We start from the raw sequence: 24,109 nt of genomic DNA on the forward strand, positions 1-24,109 counted from the left end.
GGATTTAGGCCCAGATCTCCGTACTGGGGTGAATGTATGACATTGTTCTGCACTCTGTCCATCAACTGTTGTTTTTGCATTTGTCACCCCGAGTGGGATGGGTATGCTCAGACGTGAGTCCCATGCTCTCCACAACACTGGAGTCAAGCTATCCTGGCATAAGACGGCTGATAGCCAGAAACCGGTCCTAGGATGCTTGATTCCGGTCCAGGAAAGACATGGCTTGGCAGTTCGGGCTGGACTGCTCCCATGAGGCACAGGGTCAAGGTTGATTTGCATATGGCCATGTCTGAACTGGGGTGGTGTGGAGTGCAAAAAACGATGGATTTAGGCCGATATCTCTGTACTGGGGTGAATGTATGACATTGTTCTGCATTCTGTCCATCAACTGTTGTTTTTGCATTTGTCACCCCGAGTGGGATGGGTATGCTCAGACGTGAGTCCCATGCTCTCCACACCACTGGCATCAAGCTATCCTGGCTGAAGACGGCTGATAGACAGAAACCGGTCCTAGGATGCTTGATTCCGGTCCAGGAAAGACATGGCTTGGCAGTTCGGGCTGAACTGTTCCAATGAGGCACAGGGTCAAGGCTGATTTGCATATGGTCATGTCTCAACTGGGGTGGTGTGGAGTGCAAAAAAACGATGGTTTTAGGCACAGATCTCTGTACTGGGGTGAATGTATGACATTGTTCTGCATTCTGTCCATCAACTGTTGTTTTAGACTATATAGATATGGGCTGTGTGATAGCGTGGACTGCAAGCGCTGCAGAGAGAGTGAGGCTGGCTTCCCACATCTTGCTTGCTTCAGCCCCAGGGTACATGAGTTCTGGCGCTCAGTGTTCAGTGAACTAAAAGTTATCACTGATGTCACAATAGGGTTCACTCCAATGCAGGGGATGCTGGCATATGACAAAGAAATAGGTGGGGAGGTTCAGCGGTTGGTTGCCATCGGCCTACTGCTTGCAAGACGTTGTGTGTCTATGCGAAGGGCTCAAGGTCCACTTCCGACCTTGAAGGATTGGCATGCTGACATAACATAGTGTAACACACAATCTGACACATATAGTCAACTCCTTCGACCCAGATCTGCCCCAGGACCCATTGGTGGCCCTATCAGACTTATCTAGTTGGCAAAGAGACAGAGGTGGGGGCGAAGATGTTGCTAACTTGGAAGATAAGTGATGGATGTTGTGAGCACTGTCTCCGGGATGTCCTGCTAAGCGTGAAATCAGGTAGCTGTGGGTGCTCGATGATCTCAATTTGTCTGCTTGTTATATTTCTAAAGTATGTCTTGAGTTCTGCTGGGCATTGATGTGAAATGTAATGACTTGCTGTTTCCATCGACTGACTGTAACTATGTATTAGCTGCTATGCCCAGTCAAACTGTATGTTTCCAGCAACTTGTTAAATAAAAGGAATAATCGTAAAAAAAGAAGAAGGGATAGACCTGGAAATGCGCCAAAAACCCATACCTCCCGAGGTGAGGTGTAAAAAGAAGAAATTTCTCCTTGTTTTTTCCTGTTACTATGTGTGCTGTAAAAGAAGACGAAGCTTCAGGGGAATGTTTTTGTGCATGAAGGTGCCTCTTTCTTTATAAAAAAAAACCTAGGTACAATGCAGGCACCCTTGCATAGTTAGTGATCTAGCACAATTATTCACCAAATCACTGAATACTGAAGACTACTATTGCAAAACTTTATTCTAAAGCGTCTCCAGATCTTATGTTATGTTATGTTATTGTATGTTTGTATGGTGCAATGTATCACCCATGAAGGTATCCAGACGCCGGAGCAGGAGTATAGTTGCGGAGGTGCTCTTACTTGAACATCCAGGTCTTCAGCATCTTGCAAAAGCCGGGCAGTGGCGTGGCAGTCCTGAAATGTAAAGGAAGTTCATTCCAGCTTTTGGATGCGATGAAAGAAAAGCGCAACCTCCTTTCTTGCTTCTGTAAATGCAAGGGAGAGAGAGGTGGAGCATAGATGTCGGGAGGGTTGGTAGAGTTGGAGTCAGTCATTGAGGTAGGCTGGTCCTGCGTTGTGGAGGGTTCTGTAGGCATGGATAAGAAGCATGAATTTGCAGCATTTCTGGATGGAAAGCCAGTGCAGTTCAACGATGTAGGGCATAATGTTTGCACTTCTGGGGATGTCTAGGATTTATTTATTATTATTATTATTATAATCCGACTCGAAGGTATCAGTGCGCTTTACAGAGATGGCAAAGCAGCAGTTATACAAGTTACATACAAATACATGGAGAAAATACAACTAGCTAGCAACAGTATGGAGAAGAAGTATGCAGTAGACAGTAGGATATGTGGAAGATCTAGTTATGTGGTAGTTACAGTAGGATCTTGCGAGGCGCAGCAGTTACACAAGTTACATATGGATCAAATACACAAGTTAGATATGAAGTAACTACTAATACATTGAGTAAAGACAAATACATATTAACAGTATATGGAAGAAGTATATGATAGACAGTAGGATATTTGGACAGGATAGTTCTGAGGTAGATATGGTTGGGTGTTGCAAATGTCGGGGGAGTAGAGGCACAGATTTTTCCCCGAGGTAGTAGATGGTGATGCTTAGATTTATTTGGAGAGTGCGGGAGGGAGAAACAGGCCAGCCAGAAGGGTTGGGGGAGGGTTTAGATATTTATTGAGAAGGAGAAATTTAAGTTTCTTCCTGAGGTGATGGAATGATTGATTATCACATAAATCTTGAGGCCGCGAGTTCCTGATTCTTGAAGTGTTCCAGGAGCAGGAGCGGATGCAAGATTTTTCTTTCTTAAATTGGGGAGGAGTCAAGAATAGACTGTTTGTTGTTCAAAGAAGTCTCTTGATATTTTCTTTGAGAGGTAGAATGTTTTTTCTGTGTAGAGTGCTTTATGGGTTAAGCATGCAGTTTTAAGTATACACTTTGCCTCGATTGGCAGTCAGTTGAGTTTCTTGAGAGTGGGAGTGATGTGGTCAAAGCGACTCTCTCCCAAAATAAGTCTGGCTGCTTCATGGAGTGTAGGTTTCAAAGGAGTTAAGTGTGTTTTTGGTGCACAGGTAATCGTTGGGTTACCATAGTCCAGCTTGGAAAGGACTAAGGATTGCACTAAGGGTTTAGATATTCGATTGGAATGAAGGGCTTGACTTTTTTAAGGTGTTTCAACATGTAGAAGCCGCTTTCAGCTGAGGCATTAGTATGCTCGTTCATGTTTAGGTTAGTTTTAAATGTAATCCCTAGAGATATGACAGAGTTGGAGATGGATAGTTTGCAAATTAATACAGTGAAATGGTCGAGCCAGATATCTACAGAAAAGGACTTTTCTTTTGGTTGGATGCGGAGGAGTTTGGTTTTTGTTGGGTTTGAGCTTAAGATGGTTGCTGGTTCACCAGAATTGAACCATAGAGAGAGAGAGCTGTTTAGGTGTTGTATATCTTATATTTAATGTAGAGTTGGGTGTTGTCTGCATAGAGATGATAAGTAATTCTGGCTTGTTTTAGGATCATAGAAAGGGGTTCCATATAGAGGATGAATATGGCCGAAGAAAGGATTAGTCCATGGGGAACTACTTGCAAGACTAGTGTTGCTTTTGAGGTGGAGTTGTTTAGCTTGATCAGCTGTGATCATTGGTTCAGGAAAGAAGGAAACAACTGAAAGACAGTTCCATTGATGTCTGCATGCTGTGAGAGGGTGTTTAGGAGGATGTTGTGTTTGACAGTATCAAAGGCGGCCGAGAGGTCAAGAAGGACTAGGTGGCAGACCTAGCCATCACCCAGAGATCTGTGTAAGTCTTCTGTAATGCTCAGTATTACAGTTCCTGTACTCAGCCTTTCCTGACCCCAGAATGGAAGGGGTTGCGCAGGTTGTATTTGTTAATGTGGTTGTTGAGTTGTGCAAGCACACATTTTACAATGACTTTGGGAAGGAGAGGGAGGTTTGTTATAGGCCTGTAATTGTTAAGGTCTTTCTGGTTGGCGTCTGTTTTTTGTATGAGGGGTTGATTTGCCCGAGTTTTTGGGAGACCGGCCATTCAATAAGGAGGAGTTCATGATTTTGGTCCATATGGGAGTGATGATGTGACTGAGATTTTTGACAAGCACAGCAAGGAGGGAGTTGGAGATGTGTGATGTCAGCTTCATGCAGGCAAGTCATTTGAGAACTTCTTCTTCAGGGATATAGTCGAATTCAGTCCAAGTTACATCATTTTTCAATTGCAAGTGGTTGAGGTTGGTGTTCTGGATTGTGGAGAAGGGAAGATTGGGGAGACAATCAATGGTTGGTGGAAGGGCCTTGGGCAAACCCTCACTGCTGGGGGGCACCCTTGGTATAGATTGGGGAGGTGGGTGGCCCAAGAAAGAGTTTGAGGTTAGATATTTTTCAGAGCAGAATATGCAAATTCTTCGCAGTGCTTAGTACAGTCAATTCAATTCAAAGAACTTTATTTGGTTATTGTACACAGATAATAACTATAAAAGTACAGTTAATTAATCACAATCAAAATACAATCTTTAAAATCATCAGAAAAGTTATGTACATTAAAAACGTGCATTTTAAAATTCATATTACAATGGATTTCCGGAATCTAAAAACAGCTTTTAAAAAGGCAGAAACAGAAGCAACTGTAAAAATATTATCCACTTTCTGGATTGCCAAAAATGCAGGACGGCATTGTCTCAGTTCCATACTCTTTAACGGATGTATGTAGTTACAACGCATGCTTATAGCACGCATGCTGTAACAACCCAAGTTTTAAAACGCATCCCATGACAACGCATTACACTAAGGGGTGTTGGATAGTGAATATTTTAATTTACTATTCCAACACCAGTCCCCGTGGACACTAGGGACGGTGTTGGATAGTTAATTAAAACAATTCCCTATCCTAGAGCGCCCCCCAGTGTAATTTGTTGTATTGGAATGCGTTTTAAAGTCTGCGTTGCAATAGCACTGCGTGCTAAAAGTTGCGTCGTAAACGACGTTTCTCCTCTTTAACACTGGAACAATCCATTGTTTCCTGGGTATCGCATAAAAAGTACAAAAAAACAGGACATGAATGGACGACTGAGTCGACAAATCATCACATGGGCATTTACAGAGTAATCTTGTCCAATCGTTCACCTCCGGTAAGCTTAGGGATCTATGCAAAATGCCTAATCTAAGGCGAGTTAGTAAAAACCTATCAAAATCCTTCATGGGTAATAAAATATAAGGCTGAATGTTGTCGGCAACCAAAGTAAGATGGCGGGCCACCACAGTAGTTTTACTGATTTCTTTAGTTATTCTAAGATCACTCAAATTTGTCATACAAAGATTTTTAAGGATCTTTCTAGGGACCTGATACATTAATAAAGGATCACTGAAATATTCCTGGTGGCCTATCTATAATAGAAACATCTTTACATAATGTAACCATCTTATTTTATCAGCCTTATCAATGCTCAGAGCAATCTTTAAAATGAGATGATTAAAAACACACTCTTCGGTGGTCCAAACCCTGTGCCACAAAAGAATAGGTTGAATCTTAATTACATCTTCCACGTACGGCAGACTGAGTTCAGTGTGGCAAATGAGTGTAGAGACACTGTCTGTATCTGCCAGAAGGTACCTAAGGAAAGTGTTTTCTGCCACCTGTAAAGTGGCCACATTTGCAAACCCCCAAATGCCTGCACCATAGGTTGCAATTGCTACACAAGTAGCCCTATAAATGCACAGCAATTACCCTGGCGGCCGCCGTCCCATTTTCATACTAAAGTTTGTTAATGCCATTAAGGCCTTACAAAATAGGAGCCTTCTAGTTTTAATTGCAGTACACCAGGAACCAGTCTGGTCAAACAGTATCCCTAAACAAGGGAATGTAGGTGTAGTATCTAAGGCCTTCAGGTTTATACAAATTATTTTTTTCATTTTATTTGCCCCAGGACCAGAGTGCATTGAGAAAGTTTTGGAACAATTAATTGTGAGGCCTAAATTTGTCATGAATTTTGAGAAGGACGTTACCACCCTTTGCATGGCAATGGTCATCTGGGCCATCAGAAATCCATTGTCTGCATAAAGTGACAGACCTTGCAGCTGCCTTAGGCATGTCCCTGCACTCCCTCAGCAGAGTATTTTCTAGGTCGTTGATGTATAATGTAAACAGGAATGGGGCACGTACACAGCCTTGCCGCACCCCTCTTAAAATATGAAACACCCTAGTACAGTCCTCATTCTTTCCGAATCTGAACTTAGCTATTGCCCCTGAATAGAGCTGCCTAAGGAAGGAAACTATGTGGTCATTCATCCCTAACCTTTCCAAAATTGTCCACAACTTTGCATGGATGACACAATCAAAAGCTGATGTCAAATCGACAAAGGTTAAAAACAGCTTCTCTCCCTTAGCTTTTGTGTATTTATCTAAGAGAATATGGAGATTTAGACCATGGTTAATAGTGCCAAGGCCCTTTCGAAAGCCGTATTGTAGATCTCTAATAATTGATTGCTCATCAGACCATAATTGTAGTCCATCTAAGACCACACGCCCAATAATGTTTATAGTAGAATCTAATAAGGATATAGAGTGATAGTAGGTTGGGCATGCTCTATCGCCCTTTGTAAATATAGGGACAATGATGGATTTGTACCGTCTTTAATTGGGTATTTAGGGAAAGATGAGGTTTGCTATTTGATGATGTTGAGAAGGTCTTTAGGTCTGTTCCTAGACTGGTCAAGTTGTGCTCGGAGAAGGAGAATTTTTCTCTGAAGATGTGTTTTTGTATTTCTGGCATTCAGCTCAGAGGATCAAGAGATTGGTTAACGATGACTGTTGTCTCCAGTTACTTTCAACAAATCGGAGTTGGCGCCTCTCTTTGTTGAGGTCTTTATTAAACCCGGATTTGGAAGGGATATTTCTTGATTTCTTGAGTTTACAGGGGGCAACCGTGTCAAGGAGTACTGTCATTTTTGAGTTGTAGTGGCCGGTGAGGTAATCGGCAGAGGCGAGGTCAGTGGAGGTATAATTTGGAAACTGACTACCCCAACTCTGCCTGGGGGATTCTATGTATGTTACTCGCCCAATGCTTGGGACGGATAGTTTGAGGGTGAGCCTTTGGTTGGATGGCATTAAGATCAAAAACAATTAGGAGGTGATCAGTCCAGTGAGTGTGTAGGATACAGTGGCGGGATAATGTGTTATGCTTAAAGTTGCGTGTGTCGATAGTAGAGCCTTATCGTGAGCTTGTTTATTGATTTGTTGCATGAGATCGTTCGCTTCCAGGAGGGTGTGTAATACTTGTACTATAGGATCTTCTGCCTTATTCAGGTGCAGGTTTAGGTCTCTTAGAACAATGTCTGTGCTGCCTTTTAGGGAGTTTTGCATTATTGGGTCTGTTAAGTCTTTGAGGAATAGTTTTTTTCACCTGGAGCATGACAGATGACATGAAATTTGATGGGGTTGTGGACTTTGGAGGCAAGCTGAACCTCGAAATAGTAAAATGTAGTCTATTTAATGTTGTGGAAGGGAGTTAAACACAAATCTTTTTTGTGGATGATGGCTAATCCCCAGCAAATACAATACTTGCAGTTATAAAATCATTGAGAAGCCCAGAGGGGTGAGGAGATCAATGAAATGGATATGTGGTTGTTTAGCCAGGTTTCGGTTAGAAATCAGATGTCAATTGTGAGTATTAGGATAGTTTCAGCTATGTAAGTTGCATGCTTACTGTTGATCGACAGTTTAGTTGCATGCAGTGAAGCTTAGCTGATGATCTTGGGCTGGGCTGACTGGGTTGGATGGTAGTTTGTTGGGTAGGTGGCCTGGGAGAGCGAGTGGTATTCAGGGTCCTCCTCATGTCAAGGGTGACAGAAATCCTACGGTGTCAGTGGTGGCTAGGAACATTGTCATATGTGTTGCTCAGCATTTCGGATTTCCACTGCAGCATTCCAGTCATGGTGCATCTAGGTTTGAGATGGTGATGAATGTAGGGAATAGTTTGCCTAGGGGTCAAGCATGGGAGGTCAGTGTTTATTTTTGTGGAAGAATCGGTACTCGCCATGGATGCGTGATGTTGGGGCAGAATGTGGCTAATCTTTGCATCCATACATAGTGATGACATTTCATTTATAATAGTGTTGATTATGAGTTCTAGATGAGCTGATAATGGAATTAGCTGAGAGACAGTTGGGTCTGTGGTGGGGAGTGGAGTATGATGGGGCTCATTGGAGTCTCGGGTAGAGGCTAATGTAGTATCCAGCCTGCTGTCATTAGAGGACTGAGAGGATAGATAAATAAAGCTGGGCAGTGGAGGTTTGTAATGGAGAGGATGAGAGTAATTCTGGAGACAAATCTGAAGTTTCACTGTGTCTGGGAATGGAAGAGGCTGTAAGAAGGTGGAGGTGGAGACAGTGCGTGAGGAATTGGGAGTAGAAGGTTCAGCTAGTAGATGAGGTGGTGGAGGTGAGGGAGGCGTGGGTTCGCTGGGAGGGGTAGAGAATTGGTTGTGGGAGCGGATGTCATGGAGGCACAGAAAGCAAAGAAATGTTGATCAAAATGGATAGGTTTTGTTCAGACGCTTGTATTAGGATGTTCCACTTCTCTAAATGGTTATGAACAGTTCTCTGCTCAAGTTCTGGGATAGGGATATACAGAGTGTAGTTCCATAAGGGATGTTGGTACTTTTAGTTATGTGAAGGTATTGTAGGAAGTTCTCTCTCCATTTGCCAGGTTTCTTAGTGTCGAAGATCAAGTCCGTGTATGGCCTCCGTCTGCTGGACTGCCGAAGATGCCTGCTATAAGAGTCTCTGGTTGCTCTATGAGGATTTTGTGTTTGACATTTTTAGCGGCATGTTTGGAGAGGTTCAGCGGACATTTAATGCAATATGAGTTGGGGCTACATCTTTCCTTGACAGTGCTGCGGCGGGACATTGACCCAGCTGTAGGTTCCCAAACTTGATATAACACTCTTAGGAGAAGCATTCAGGGTTGTGCATAGTGGTTAAGAGGTGGTCTCCAACGGACGAGATGGTTGCCTGTTTCCGCAGTGACATGACGAGGGATGGTCGCCAAGAAGGACTGCTGGGAACCTTGTGAGGAAAAGGGGGCCTTGAATACCAAAAGGTGTCGGTGGGCCTGATTGTCTTTCTGGGGTTCTTAGTGGTCATGGTATCTAGGAGTTGGGGGTTGTGAAAGAGTTTATAGAGAAGATCCCTTTGAATTCAAAGGCATACATACAATATATATACCCACAATGGAGGTAGGATATCAAAGTCAGCATGGACTAGTAAATATTGAAAAGAAGTGTCACTACTGCACGCGCGAGGTAGGATAAGTAGTAAAAGATAACAGTTTTGACTTGAAATAACCGTATATGCATAAAATAACAGTATTGAAGTAAAATGGGCAGATAATCATCTTCTAGGCATAGAATAACAGTGTACACTAAGTGTAGACATAAAGACACAATATACCCACAAGATGACAATATGGGCACACAATATGTAGTTTTGACATAGATATCTTCATGCTTCCACATGGGGTAGTAAGCAATTGTGTTATCGTAGGCAGTATTTAGTGATTGCGTGGGGGGGTTGGCGATGCAAGGAAATCTCAGATCAGGCACAAAAGAGACACAATGCAGAGTCCCCAGTTCAGAGGCAGGAGAGATCACCATGCACTAACAATCCCCAGTCCTGGGGAAGTGAAGGGTATCCCCAGATCAGAGGCAAGGGAGATTATTAATCTTAAAGAACCCCCAGATTAGAGGTACCAGAGTCACTGTGCAGCGAGACCCTGGTACAGATTGCTCCTAATTGCTCCCTGGAAAATGCTGGTAACATGCAAAGCATGTGCAGTTCCAAACAGAGACACTATGCAAGGAGACCCCTGTTCAAGGGCACACTATAGATACAATGCATGAAAGCCACAATTCAGGAGCAGGAAGGCTCAATATGCACAAAGAAACCTCAGGTCAGAAGTACAACATAGACATAGTGCATGGAGTCCCTAGTTCAGAAGTAAAGGGGATCATCATGCACAAAAAATCCCCAGATCAGAGTTAAGAATTATTTTAGACTTTGTTGGAAGGGGCGTGAAAGTCACCATTAGTGGTTCAGCCTCTAGGTGAAGTTCAAGGCTATGGTTAGGACATAGTCCTCGTTATATTATTCCAGGAATTAGGGCTACACTGGGGTCAAGATCCTTTCTTTGGGGCATATTATCAACACACAGCGAAAAATATCGCTGAGCACGATTAGAGCTATTTGTGTAATCGTTGGATTGAATCGCTGAGATAAGGCGTTATCAACAACGTTTTTCTCCACAGCAATAAAAAATCCAGCGATAGCAGCAAAATAAGGGGACATCGCTGGAAATCCAGCTATACAAATGCGGCGATAAGGGAATCTTTGGTAATAGGGAGATGTGGACTTAGCCTCAGAATGCACCTCCCTTTATAAATATAGCTAAGTCAGACATTTTGCAGACGTTTGGTTACGGCGATAACCGCGCTTAGTGCTGCTTTTTTATCGCTGTGGGTGTCCTGGGGCGGCTTGGTAATCCAGAGAAGTGCAGTGAGCAACATTTTCTGTGTTATTTTGACACAAAATGCCCATACAAAGCAGGGCGTTGGTAACAAGGCTGCTAACATGCGCTAATGCATGTTAGCACTGCCTTGTTAATAGGGTGAAAACATTATCTCCGTTTTTTTGGCTTTTAAATCCAAAAAAGCGGAGATAAGGCCCATGATAATATGCCCCCAAGTTTGAAAGAGGATCTGAGGAGATTGGCTGGAAAATGGCTGCCATGAGACAGAGGGGCTGTTGTTTAAAGATGGTCAGCAGACAACTTGGGCATCATACATCATACGACATGTTTTGTTATGCAGAAGAGCTGAAATGTGTTTATCCTTGCAGTCTAAAAATATATGAATCAGAACATTGCAGTAGGAGGAATACATCACATAAATCTTCATATTACTCATCCCAGCTTTCACACGAAGGGTGCTGCAGCTCCCATGCTTCCACCAAAATGCTGGCCAAGAAATGCTTGCCAACCTCAGTGTGCTCTCAGTAGGATATAATCAGAGACACAAATGCAAGCCTGCTTACACTCGCTGCGGATATGAGCATAGTTTGCATCCAATTAAGGCCACCTGGAAGCAGCAATCTACAAGCACCGCTAAAGTCGAGGCACTCTCTACTTCTTTAGAGTCTTCATTTCAAGAGCCTCATTACCTTAATCAGAGGTGCCGCTGCGAGACCCAAGTACTGAGGATTTACTCCTGAACATATGACATCCTGCGCTCTATTTTTACTGCCAGATCATCAAGCAGCCATGGAAAGCCCGTTTCCATCGCTATTACAGCCCAGCATCACATGAAGACGTCGCAGCGGTGGGGATCAGATCATGCAAGGCTCCGCTAACTCAGGCAAGCTCAGTGTGAGAGCGATGTCACAGCCTCCTCCAGCACAACAGACACCTCCATGGCAGCAGCAGAGGTCCCCGGATGCCTGTGGGGTAGTAATAAGGGCGCAGGTGTTCTCTCTCGCATTGCTCGCCCCAGCCTAAAGACTGGGGATCGAGGCCTAAGAAGGCCGGCTGCGTGAAGTGATCTGCGGGGTGGCCTGAGTAAGAGAGGGCAGCGGGCTCACCTTTAAAACTGAGATGGTGTCTCTGTGTCGGGTGCGGCAGCCTCCCGACAAGTCAGCTGGACACAGCGGAGAACAAGTAGCGAACCTGTGACCGCCAGGGCTGGACTGGGAACCAAAACCGGCCCTGTTGAAGTGCTAGGCCACCCCCCTCGGGGGGTTGGGGGTGCCACCGAGCTCTTTGCCGGGCTGGTTTTCGGCCAAAAACCAGCCCCCACCTGTGGGGCGCGCCGGGGGATTGCCCGGTGCCTGCTATGGCCAGTCCGGCCCTGGTGACCGCACGTCTGAAGATCTGCGGCAGTCTCCTGACTACCAGTCAGCTGGGCATGGCGGAGCACAAGTAGCGGGACCACACGTCGAATGAGATGGCGCTGGGCCACAAAGTGCATACCACTTTCCTGTTCAAACAATTTTCGCCGCCAAGATGGTGGTCTCGGGCAACGGTTTACAAACCCTGGGACCCCGACCATTTATCTGGGTAGTAATGGAGTGCCAAGCAAAGTGCAGGCAAATTAATTCTGGCAGCTGCGTCCATATGAGTTACAGTCTCCGGAGAATCGAGGATAGCTGTCGGGACCTCGAGTTTCTCTTAATCTGCTTTATCTGGGCTCCGACTAGGGCACCACGGCAGCTGTCGCGGTGGGAGCGCCAGGATAGTCAGATACTATTTCAAAATAGCCCAAACCATTCAATTTACTGTCTTAGCAAAGGGTTGCAGTGACAGTGCACAGATAAAGAAAGCTGAAGACAGGGATTTACACCACCAAGATGATCCCAAGCCCGGATCCTCTTAGAGGTTCCACTGTGTTCTGAAGGATTCTGAGTCTGATGGCAGTGCTGTGGATGATTTGGAGGCTTTGCATGGAGATGCCGCAGTATAGTGCATTGCCAAAGTCAAGTCTGCTGGTGATGAGGGCCTCGTTGAATGTGTATCTACCGTGTATGAGGAGCCATTTGAAGATTTTGTGTAGCATTCTTAGGATGTGGCAGCAGGATGCAATCATGGCGTTGACTTTGTTGATTGAGAGCTTGTCATCAATGATGATGCTGAGCTTTCTAGTGTGGTCTATGGGGGCGGGCGTAGGACCCAGGTTGGGTGGCCCATCTGCTACATCTGACATGGCAGGCAGTAAAATTGTTTCTGGTGGTGATGTTCATGTCGGTGAGGTACAGGATAAGCTAAGTGCCATCAGCATAGGAGACTATGTTGATGTTGGGGGTTCTTATGATGCAGGCAAGAGGTATCAGGGTCAGACTAAGGGAGGTGCCCTGGGGGACTCCAGAGATGAGCTCATTGAATTCGGAGGGGAAAGTAGAGAGTCCTACCCATTGTGTCCTGTTGGAGAGGCAGGAGGCGATCCAATTTAGGGTGAGTCCTTGGACTCCTTATTCTGGAATTCTAGTGATGAGGGTGCCATGAGAGTCGGTGTTGAGCGCTACTGAAAAGTCGAGCAGGATAAATGCAGTGGCCTCTCCGCTGCCCATGATTGAGCAGATGCCAACAGTTGTTGACAAGAGGGTGGTCTCCATGCTGTTGTTGTTGTGGAATCATGATTTGATTGAGTGCAGGAGGCAGTGCTGTAAAAGATGGGCAAAGAGCTAGTTGTTAATCTCTTTCTCCAGCACTTTGGCCGGGAAGGGAGGAGCGATGTGTGCCTGTAGTTGCTGGGTCCTTAGGATTAGCTGATGGTTTCTTCAACAGAGCTGTGGCCTTAGCGTGTTTCCAGCTATCTGGGAACTGTCAGTGGAGAATGGAGGAGTTGATGATGGTGTTGAGGTTGGCGCTGATCAGTGTGCTTCCCAGATTGTACGTGTGGAGAGGGCAGGGGTCTGTGGAGGCCCTGAGTAGATGGCCTGCATGATTTTGGTGGTGTCATCTGTGGTCAGGGGGCTTCAGTTTGTTAAGAGGTGAGTGTTCCTGGTGGTGGTGGAAGGTTGCTTGATGATGTCCTCTACAGTAGTTTAGGGTGCTAAGTTGGAGTAGATCTTAAGGATCTTGTTGTGAAAGAAATCTGAAAGGCTGTTCCTCAGGATCTGTGATGGGATGAAGGTGTTGGTGGCAGCTGCCAGGTTGGTGAATTCTTTGACATTTCTAGTTTGATCATGAGGTCCCCTTTCCTGACTTCATTTATTTGTTCATGGTACCTACTTAGAACAGACTTTTCGGTGTCTCAGGTGTTGTCTCGACTGGCCCTCCATTCTGTTTCCAGCTGCGTGCAATAGTGCTTGGTGTCTCTGAGGCGGTCAGTGTAACAGCATGCCTGAGCTCAAGTTTTTGTGTGTCTGATTTTTTTCATAGTGGCGCAGTCAGGGATCCAGTTGTCAAAGATGGGTAGGTCTTTCTGTAAGTCACCTGTGAGGGTTGGTTGGTTGGATCTGAGGGCATGGACCCAGTCTGCCTCTGTTATGTTGCTCCAGTTGCGGTTGACTTTTATATTCAGTTTAGGTGTGTTGGGGTGTGGTGCGCTGATGTAGAAATGTACAATGAAGTGGTCTGTCTATGTTAGCTGGGAGATGTGGCTGAAAGTGATCTTCTTGCTGGATGTAAAGATTAGGTTGTGTGTGTGCCCAGCGGCATGAATCAGGCCTTGTACAAGCTGTGTGAGGCAGATGTTGTCAAGGGTCTCTACAAGTTTGGTGGTATCACTGTCCGTGGGTTCATGGAGATGAAAGTTGAAGTCGCCAAGTAGGAGGAAGTTGTTGGATCTGATGGCGAGGTGACTGATAAAGTCAGTGAGGAGGTTGCTGAAGGTGGTGCGGCGCCCACGTGATCAGTAAGAAATGGTGCATGAGATGGTCATGGAATAGCCTTTCTGCAATAGGAAGCGCAGGTGTTCAGTGAGCGCAGTTGGTTCATCCAAAGAGGTGTTGGAGGTGATGACATCCTTGTGAATGATTGCGAATCCTCCTCCAAGCTTGCGTGGCCGTTCACTGCAGATGATCTTGAATCCAAGAGAGTTGATTATGGCAATGGCATGGGTGAAAGACAGGTTGATACATGTCTCTGTTAGGAAGAGAATGTCTGGGGAGTGAGTGTTGATGAGGTCCCAGATCTTAGTGTCATGCTTACAGAGGGATCTTGTATTGAGGAGCATGCAGGAGATACAGGGTGAAGTGTGTGTGAAGTGTGGCATGGAAGGGATGCTGTAGGAGAACAGGCAGTGAGTGCATGAGAAAGGACCTACCATGCGATACGGTATGGCATGGAGGCAGTGGTGGTGGCAGCGTTTGGTGTTGAGCGCTAGCAGGTTGAATGAGCTGCAGTTGTGGTAATCAGATGGACCCGGGTTTGTGGAGCTGGGCACAGTCCAGGCGTGTATGGGCACTGACAGGCTTGCCTTTGGCCACTCTTAAGTCCTACTAGGGGAGGAGTGAGAGTGGGGCCGGAAAGCAGCAGCAAAAGGCATGAGGGAGAAGCAGCTAAGTACAGGGGGGGGGAGGCAAGAAGAGTGCAGTAGGGTGGAAGATGAGGAACACAATTATGGGCACAAAGACTGGGCAGCTCAAAACTGACAAAATATGCACAAAAGCAAAAATGTACAAAAAAAACGGGCAAAGAAGCACAAAAGACCAAAGCACAAAAGACAAAATGGGCACAGAGGAAAAACAAGTACAAAGACCAAAGGATATAACGCAAAACGAGCACAGAGGCAAGACGAGTACAAGAGACCAGGCACAAAAGGACTGGGCAGAGCAACAAAGAATGCACACATGACAACAGGCACAGAAGGCCAACCACAGGGACAGACAGGCACAAAGGAAGAGTGCAACGAGGTGGGGCCTCAAGGCAAGACGACCGGGAAAAGAAGGGCCTTAGGTTGTTCCGAGCAGGGCCGGACTGGCTACCGGGCGTTTTGGGATGCTACCAAGCTGGGGGCTGATTTCGTTGATGGGGACCTGCGTGTGCTGAACAAAATTTGTTTTGCTTTGTTTATTTCGAAGCACACACGGGTCTCCATCAATGAAATTAGCCCCCACCGCAGTGACATCAGCCCCCAGCTCGGCAGCATGCCAAAACGCTCGGTAGCCAGTCCTGCCCTGGTTCCGAGGGCCAGTTGCAAGTAAGTGGCAGCTGCGGCCTAGGCACCTGCCTAAGAGGGTCAAAAAGCAGCCACAATTAAGTAGGTCCTAGGAGGGCAGGAGTATGGGGTGGGGCTAGAGAGGGGTGGGACAGTAGCAGAAAATAGCAGCTGGACAATGCAAACGGGAGAAGCAGGGAAGGAGTGTGGGAGGAGGGTGGCAGGGAGAGCATGGGAGGAAAGAAGGGGAAGCACAAAAACTGGGCAGGGGAAAACGGTCACAAAAGCACGAAGGCAAAAAAAGGGCCAAATGAGCACCAAAGACTAAGGCACAAAAGACAAAATGGACACAGAGAGAAAACAAGTACAAATGACGAAAGCACAAGAAGCAAAACAGGCACAGAGGCAAAATGAGTGTAAGAGATGGGGCACAACTTTGGGCACACAAGAGAAAAGGACTGGGCTGAGCAACAAAGAGGGCACACACGACAACAGGCAGTCAGGTCCGGAAGAGCCTTAGACTGGTTGAAGTGCCAGTCCAATATAAGTGGGAGCTGGGGACTCTTAGACAGTTGCTCCAAGAAAAATAATTAGACATGCATCCTGGTAGCGCAGCATATTCAAGGTGCCAATTACCATATATACCACCGTTAAACCAATGAATTACTTCACACCTTTTAAAAATGAAAATATACGTAGTGTTAGATTAGCAAGGAAAGTGGTGCCCACCTTGTGGTTCACACCTCTTTCAATTGACTATAATTTAATTGTTGGCAGACTAACCCTACGTGTGGGTCATATCTCTCAAGGCACAAAGGGAAATAATTTATTAAGAGAATTATAGGGTAGTCAGCAGAAGAATGAAATATGTGACAAGAGCAATTTCTAATAATTGGTTTAGCAACTGGTCAAATTCTATACTGTATTAGTAATTATTTGCTACACAAGCTTTACACTTCAGTGTGTTTGTTACATACAGCAAAAAAGCCTGCCAGCGCGTATTTCACCCCTTAAAGAGGCACTCAGACTTGGAGCTTTCTCAAGGCTGTGCATTAATACAAAGAACTTATTTGTTATTTATAATAAACAGGCACGTGTATAGCTAATACTAAATAGTGGGGACAGCCCATAAGTAAATTAATGAGTACAAAGAGGAAAAAATAGGTAAATAAAAGAAGCAACTAAATGAACAATGCAATTTGTTAGTCGCATATATATTAAATAATAATTAGATATCATATTCACAGTTTGAGGAATCCAATGAAAAGAGCAAATGATTTGCACTATCAATGTGTTTGAGACAGTATCCCTGCTGCTTGTGATTTTGTGCATGTGTATGATTTCCTGATCACGTGACAGAGGTGCTCAAAATATATTGAGTGTATTATAGGGTCCTATGTCTTGTGGTCCAAATATGGTGTTGACCTATCCAGTATTTCCTGTGGTACATGTATATCTGGTATTGAGGTCCAATATTAAGGTCAAATATTGAGTAGATGGGGACTCTAAAAGGAATTGGAGGAGGCTGCTGGTATGCAGTTGTCGTAACGAGTAAAGCATGGGTTTCTAGGATAACTAGTCCTCAGAGTCTCATCATAAGGGTTTTGGGCATGAGCAGGTGTTGGAACCTGCTACAGGATAGTTGCAGGTGTGGAAATAGTTTGTGTGAGGGAGATTATCAAATTATTCATTCACCATGTTGTCGTCAATGATGTAATTTAAAATGATAAACGAATTGTCAGACCAAATCATTAGTGATGTAATATGTGAGGTTATAATCAGTGCACAGTAAGTTATAGTTAGTTGATTTATCCAGAGCTGGGGTATTTCAGTGTTTTTCCAATTTAAAATGTTGCTTTTTAACTTACATTTTCACCTAACTATAACATCACTTTAAACTTTGTTTTTTTCAGTGAATAGCATAGAGAGTTTGTAATACAAAGCTACTCTTACTTTGAAGGTTTAATCTTTCCCCGGTTATGTTTAAATGTACTACCGTCATGACAGAACATTAAGATATCTCATCTTCATTTTAGATATCTGCTTGGACCCCCTGACATAAGTGGCCAGCAGAGTGATGAATCACAGTGTTGATATCCAGAGCATTCCATCTTACTTTCCGCTATTGACCAACATATTATTATTATTATTATTATTATTAAAGGGGTTTATAAAGCGCCTGGTGACGCCTCCCGGCGTGTCCCCGCGCTGTGGAGAAGAGTCAGAGTACATGTGGAGGGAGGAGGAGCTAAAGGGCGAAAAGATAGGTCTTCAAGAGTTTTCTGAATGTGGATTCATTGTTCGTTAGCCTAATATTGGTGGGAAGGTTGTTCCATTTGTTGGCTACCAGTGCACGAAAGGAGCGACCTCCCATTCTGGATTTTTTTGTTCGGGGGATCTTGAGAAGGCCTGTTCCCATGGATCGAAGGGTTCTGTTAGGTTCGTAGGGGACGGCTAGGTCAGACAAGTAGGACGGTGCTTTGTGCGAGATGATTCTATAGCACATGAGAAGCGCTTTGAATAAATTCTTACAATGTTTAGTTGATTTTGAATACCCTGAGTTCGCACATGAGTGCACCACTCAAGATTGGATCACCAGTACAAGGTCAGTGCTTTCTGAGATCTTTAAACCCATCCTATGAATATAGAACATACATAAATCCTAAAATCTATGGACTACAATGATTATGAATGATTAGAGTACTGACTGAAAAGCAGCACCTTCTCTTCGGCAAAGCATCAGACCCAGAAGCCCATCAGTTCAGTGCCCAAAAAAATTGTATGGACATATTCTAACAAGTCAGATGGCTTCAATATATTGCGCAGTAGCATGCGCTAATCAGGCAGGGCACATATGAAAATGTACTTAACTTCATGAAAAGAGCGCAGGAAACACATACATTTCAGAAAGTGAGCTTGCTTGCTTGTGTGGCCACTCATCTACATTTTCTTTTAAATCAAAGTTATTTTTGTTGAACGTTCTTAAATTTGGAGACAGAATGACATGCATATGTTTTTTTAGAATGAAACGTTTTGACTTTGTTACAACACAGAGGAGCAAGTGTTTATAGAACATTAATGTATTTATATAGCTTTTTCTGCGAAATTCAGTAATGTTGTGTCATGTTGCTGAAAATATAGTTGGCTTAAAAGCTGTACAAATACTCCGACGACTGGACCTATTTATAATACTTCGAGTTTATTATTTTTGCAGCACAATTCATGTCACTGCATATGAAAACAGAGTCAGAGGTTTCCATATTTTTTCGGCATGAGTGATAGTGCTTGTTTTTCTTAGAAAAACACAGTTCAGGTTTCCAACAAGTATCCAGTAGGGTAATTATCCCCCTCTAAACATTTTTAGATACGAATAGGCGATGGAAATAATTAAATAGTCCTGAACAGGTCTATCTTTATCACCACGTTTTAATATCCACCTTTAAAAGAAGGAGATTGAGGTTGAGGTATGACAAAATAGCACATCTCAACTATTTCCCATGCTCCCCTAGTTTAGCCATGGTTAATAATAAACCCGTAAACATACAGAAAATTACATGCTTTCTTTTAATACATATTCATAAATGTTTGTGAAACACCAATTACAGAATTAAATAGACATGAAGGGCCCTAATTAAGAAGGTATCTCTAAAGTTTAAGATATCCACACAGGTACATTTATGCCTATAGCTAGGCACAAATCGCCACCAGGGGTCGCTCCTCCATTAGGGTGGAGGAGTGTCGCCCCACTGCTTTCTCGAAGTATGAGAAGGAGAAACATAAAATGGTAAAACTACCATTTTATGATTCTGCTTCTCGCACTGCGAGAAAGTAGAAGGGGTTGGTCATGGACAGAGCTGCTCTACAAGCAGGGCTGGGCAGGGGAGGAGTGGTGTGCCCACTCCTGAGTGAGCATGACTGGTTTGGTCGGCCCTCTGGGGCCACCCAAAGCAGTCATGCACACTCTGCCCTTTCTCCTGCCTGCTGCAATGCAGCATACATGGAGAAAATGGCATGGAGAAAATGGCCTCCCCATAGACACCTGGCTAGACGGTGTCCCCACAAATTACAAAGCTGCATTGGCAGCATTGTGATTGGCTTAGGGAGGGGAGGAAGGCTGCCTGCTTCCTGTTTGTGCATGAGCAGAGAAAACGCTGGACCTGGCTGACCTGCGGACAGGTACTTTTTTTCATTTATTATTTTACCACCTCCCCGCGCAACCCCGCCCCCTAACTCGCAATTAATGCCAGCCACGACTGATCTCGACATAGATGCAAATCACCAACTTCTGGAGGAGATTTATGTCCAGTAGTAGATTTGCATGCTTCCATCGACTTACATGAGGGGAAAGGTGCACGTAGAACTCAAACCACAGCTGTAAAATAACTTCTAGTATTCTAATAGGCCTATTTCAGGTGTACACCAATAAGCATAGTTCTATGTGGCATTCATGGATATCTCTCCCTACACTAAGTAGAACTAGGAATGGAATAGAACACTGCAGAAAAAAAGCCATCACACGAGGAACGCTGCACACATCTGACAAACATTACCCTTGGAATTACATACATATAATGCAATCCCTTAATTCTGCTATCTTGCTTTGTTTCTGCTAGCTTGCTCTTGTACTGTATGATACTGTGAAGTCAGAAACTAACTAAAGACCTCTAGGATGCAGCCCATCCCATTCAAGAGGAAGGGGAACTTCACTGAGAAGGATACAAAACTTGCAGTTAACTTTGTAGTGGATAACCACCCGGAATGACAGGGCCTGCCTCTACACACCCCAAGTTGAGTGCAAATATGAGTATGGAAGAGGATCTCACAGTCTCTCTGACTATTGAGGGTGAAGGCGTACTCTGTGGCAATCTGAAAAAGAAATGGACACTGAGAGGAGTTAGGTAAAAGAGAAGTTGTCCAAGATACCGATGGTAAAGGTTCTTCCTGATGATAGACCTGAATCTCATCTGCAGCTCGCCCCTTGGCTGAGTGTATCCTCTCCCTCATGCACCCTGATTCACAGCATAACCTGCCTATCCTAATGAATACCAACATTGGGTCAGGTCAAAAATAATACCAGTATATTTTTACTACATTATGACTTCCCACTCCTGTCGCACTGTCCTCAAATAGCACACACTCCCTTCACATTTTCTAACAAATCCTACACATATTATTCACAAACAGCCTCTTTACAGTGGTTTCGGTAATCTTAATGTCTTCTAACTTTCCCTCTATAGTCTTCATTTCTGGAGCCTTGCAGGTGCCATCTGAATGTATCTGTGTATGTGTATTTATATAGCACAAAACTACCAAAGGCAGAAGAGCACTGTACAGGGTCAAAGGCAAGACAAGTGATTTAAGTGGTAGCTAGTTTGTGAAAGAGGTGCATATCTTCAGCTCTTTCCAAAGAAGTAGGGTTCATTTTGCCAGGTCGACATGGCTGTTTTAAACTGCGCACACTGGTTCTGCAATGGCAGGCCTGGGACATGTTTCAAGAGCTACTTAAGTAGGGGGAAAATTCAGTGCTGCAGACCTACTAGTAGCATTAAATTAATAGGGCCTGGGCATAAGTAGTGCCACTTACTAGGGACATACAAGTAAATTAAATATTTTAATTGGGTATAAATTAATCTAACATGTTTTAAGGAGAGAGCACAAGCACTTTAGTATTGATCAGCAGTGGTAAAGTGCACAGAGTCCTAAAACCAACAAATGAAAATTCAGTAAAAAGGGGAGGAGGCAGTCATAACGTTTGGGGATGACCCTACAGAAAGGGCCATCTCTAGCAGTAGGCCTGAAGCCATATTGGATGATGGATGGCTCAATAACTGTTGCAGTCCACAAGCGACATTTAACTTTGCATGCCATAGGTGCAGTTTCTATACTGTATGCTATGGATTACTCCAAACAACAAAAGCTAAAAAAGCAAATCAGTGACCAGCCGATTTCTCCATGTTTTAGGGGACAGGGTACTGGACATTGGACAGCAGTGCCCCTGTATGCACATTCTTAAGACCAGCAATAAAATTCAGCAAAAATGGGGACAACTGTGCAAAAATTGGCATCCTCACTGAATGTTTATTCAAATCTGCTTTATGAATATGTTGACACTATGGATGCTAAGAATTGCTACGTTTGTATACAATTACTTGCATCAGTTGCAGAGGGGATTACATATCATCACCTCCCCTTGACATATGAAGTTATCTGTAGTTATTGCGAAGCTTATTTTATGAAAAGGGTCATTTTCAAACCTATTACATGTTTATGCTGAAGCACTTGAGTTGACAGCCTGATGCTAAAACACTGAGATAGTGGCTCTTTATGGTTTAAATCTTTTTATTGATTTCAACACAAATAAGAAACTAGGACCCTTGGCCCCTCAGCGATGCGTACAGAGGACAACACTGTTGCGTTGTAGCGTTACAATAGGTAAGAAGCATGGAGCGGGTTCCATAGAATAAACAGATAAAGGAACAAGTGGAGAAATAGAAACCCCCCCTCCCCATCCCACACCCACACCCTGCCCACACCCCTTCCACCCACCCCTCGTCCACCTTGAACTTAAAAAAAAACAAAAGGAAAAGGGGGGAAGGAGGTAAGGGAGAAGGGGAGTGAAAGCAGCCTGGTATTCAGCGACCTTTCTTGTGAGCTTTCGTGGAGGTGCTACTTGGAATCTGTGTGTCTGGGAGGCGAAGTAGACGCAGGTATAGGGGACATGTTAATTCCCGAAACTCAGATACCAGCAATGTAAGAAAGGGCCGCCACAACTCGGAAAACTCTGACCCCCTGCCCACCAGTGTAAGAGCGAGTTTCTCCATACCAAACACTAACCAGAGTCTCTGAAGCCAGACAGTGTGTGTAGGGAGCTGGGTGGAGTGCCAGTGTATCAGGATATTCTGTATGGCCGTCCGCAGGGCGATGGCAATTTGCCGACCCATCCGGGATTTGAGTGGATTTGTCAATGGATTAGGCAGGCCTAGGAGAATATAGGAAGGGAATCAATTTCGTCAAGCACTTGGGACCAATATGGGTGTATGCAGGTGCAGCTCCATAGTACGTGTTCCAATGTACCCACCTCCCCTCATTCCCTCCAGCAAAGGTCACTCCGGCAGGGGTCAAAGCGATGTAAGCGTTCTGGTGTGTAATATCAATAGGTGACCTATTGGTATTACTCTTGGTCAGGGTTTCTGTAAGGCCCATGTGGTAGGCCGAGTGTTGTGCCCTGTGAATTATGCCTTCCCATTCCTTGTGGCTCAGTGATCTTCCCAAGTCTCTTTCCCATCGGGCATGGCCCGCATTATGTGTGTAAGTAATGTTGTCTAAAAGCATTCTATAAAGGTCAGAGATTATCTTCATATCAGAGGTGAGTGCTACCAGCCATTTCTCATAAGGGGTTAGTAGGAGCTATGCCTGTGGTTTGACTTGTGGGTGTAATGCTTAATTACGGATCTGGAGATATGGCAAACGTACTGTTTCTGGGATATCATAGTGTTCTTTGAGCTGTGGGAAAGGAATGATGCCATCCAGATCAAAGAGATGGCCTAAGGATCTACAGGGAGAAGAGCGCCAGGCCTGAAAGGTTCGTTCGTCTATGCCAGGCTAGAAATCTGGATTGTCAAACAAAGGTGTGAGAGGCGATGGAAAGGTGATCAACTGTGAAGACACTTTAATACGGTCCCACGAGTCCATGATGGTGCCCGTGATCAAGGAAGAATACATGTTAGGAGGTTGATGAGGTTTGTGGAGAAAGGGGACACCCTGCAACGGTCTACCTGCCACTGCCTGGTCTTGGTACAGCCAATGCTTCTCTGACTCTAGCCATTTCCATTCCACCATATATCAAAGCTGGACGGTGTGATACTATAGTTGGATGTCTGGTACCCCCACTCCCCCCTCTCTGGCGGAAGAACTGCGACCTGGTGTCGGAAGCGGGGTTTGCGGCCATGCCAGATGAAACACGATAAATCCGCTTGGGTCTGTTGAATCCAGCCTGACGGAAGGTGGAGGGGCAAGGTCTGGAAGAGATATTGGATCTGGGGACGATAGCCATTTTTGTAGCAGCAATCCTACCCAACCAGTACATTGTGCAGTGTTTCCACCTATTTAATTCTGTACGTATGTGAGTGTGAAGTTTAGAATAGTTGGCGTCAGCAGTAGCTTGGATAGAGGGGGCCAGTGGGATACCTAAGTAGGGGATCGTAGCAGTCGCCCATTGCACCGGGTGCTCTTCCTGAAGAAAGGTGAGGGTGTGCAGGGAAAGAGATATGTCCAAAGCCATGGATTTGTCCATGTTGATTTTAAACCACGATCCGTGTGCAAAGCTATCCAGCTCAATAAAGAGGGCGCGCAGAGCTGTGATCGGTTCTGATAAAGAGAGCAGGATATCGTCTGCGTATAGGCTAATGGTGTGGACGTCCCCCCCAAATGTAGTCCCAGTGATGAGGGGATGCTTTCAAACTCGAAGCGCCAGAG

This window comes from Lissotriton vulgaris, chromosome 8, assembly GCF_964263255.1.
Source record: "Lissotriton vulgaris chromosome 8, aLisVul1.2, whole genome shotgun sequence".
In the NCBI taxonomy this organism is placed as follows: Eukaryota; Metazoa; Chordata; class Amphibia; order Caudata; family Salamandridae; genus Lissotriton; species Lissotriton vulgaris.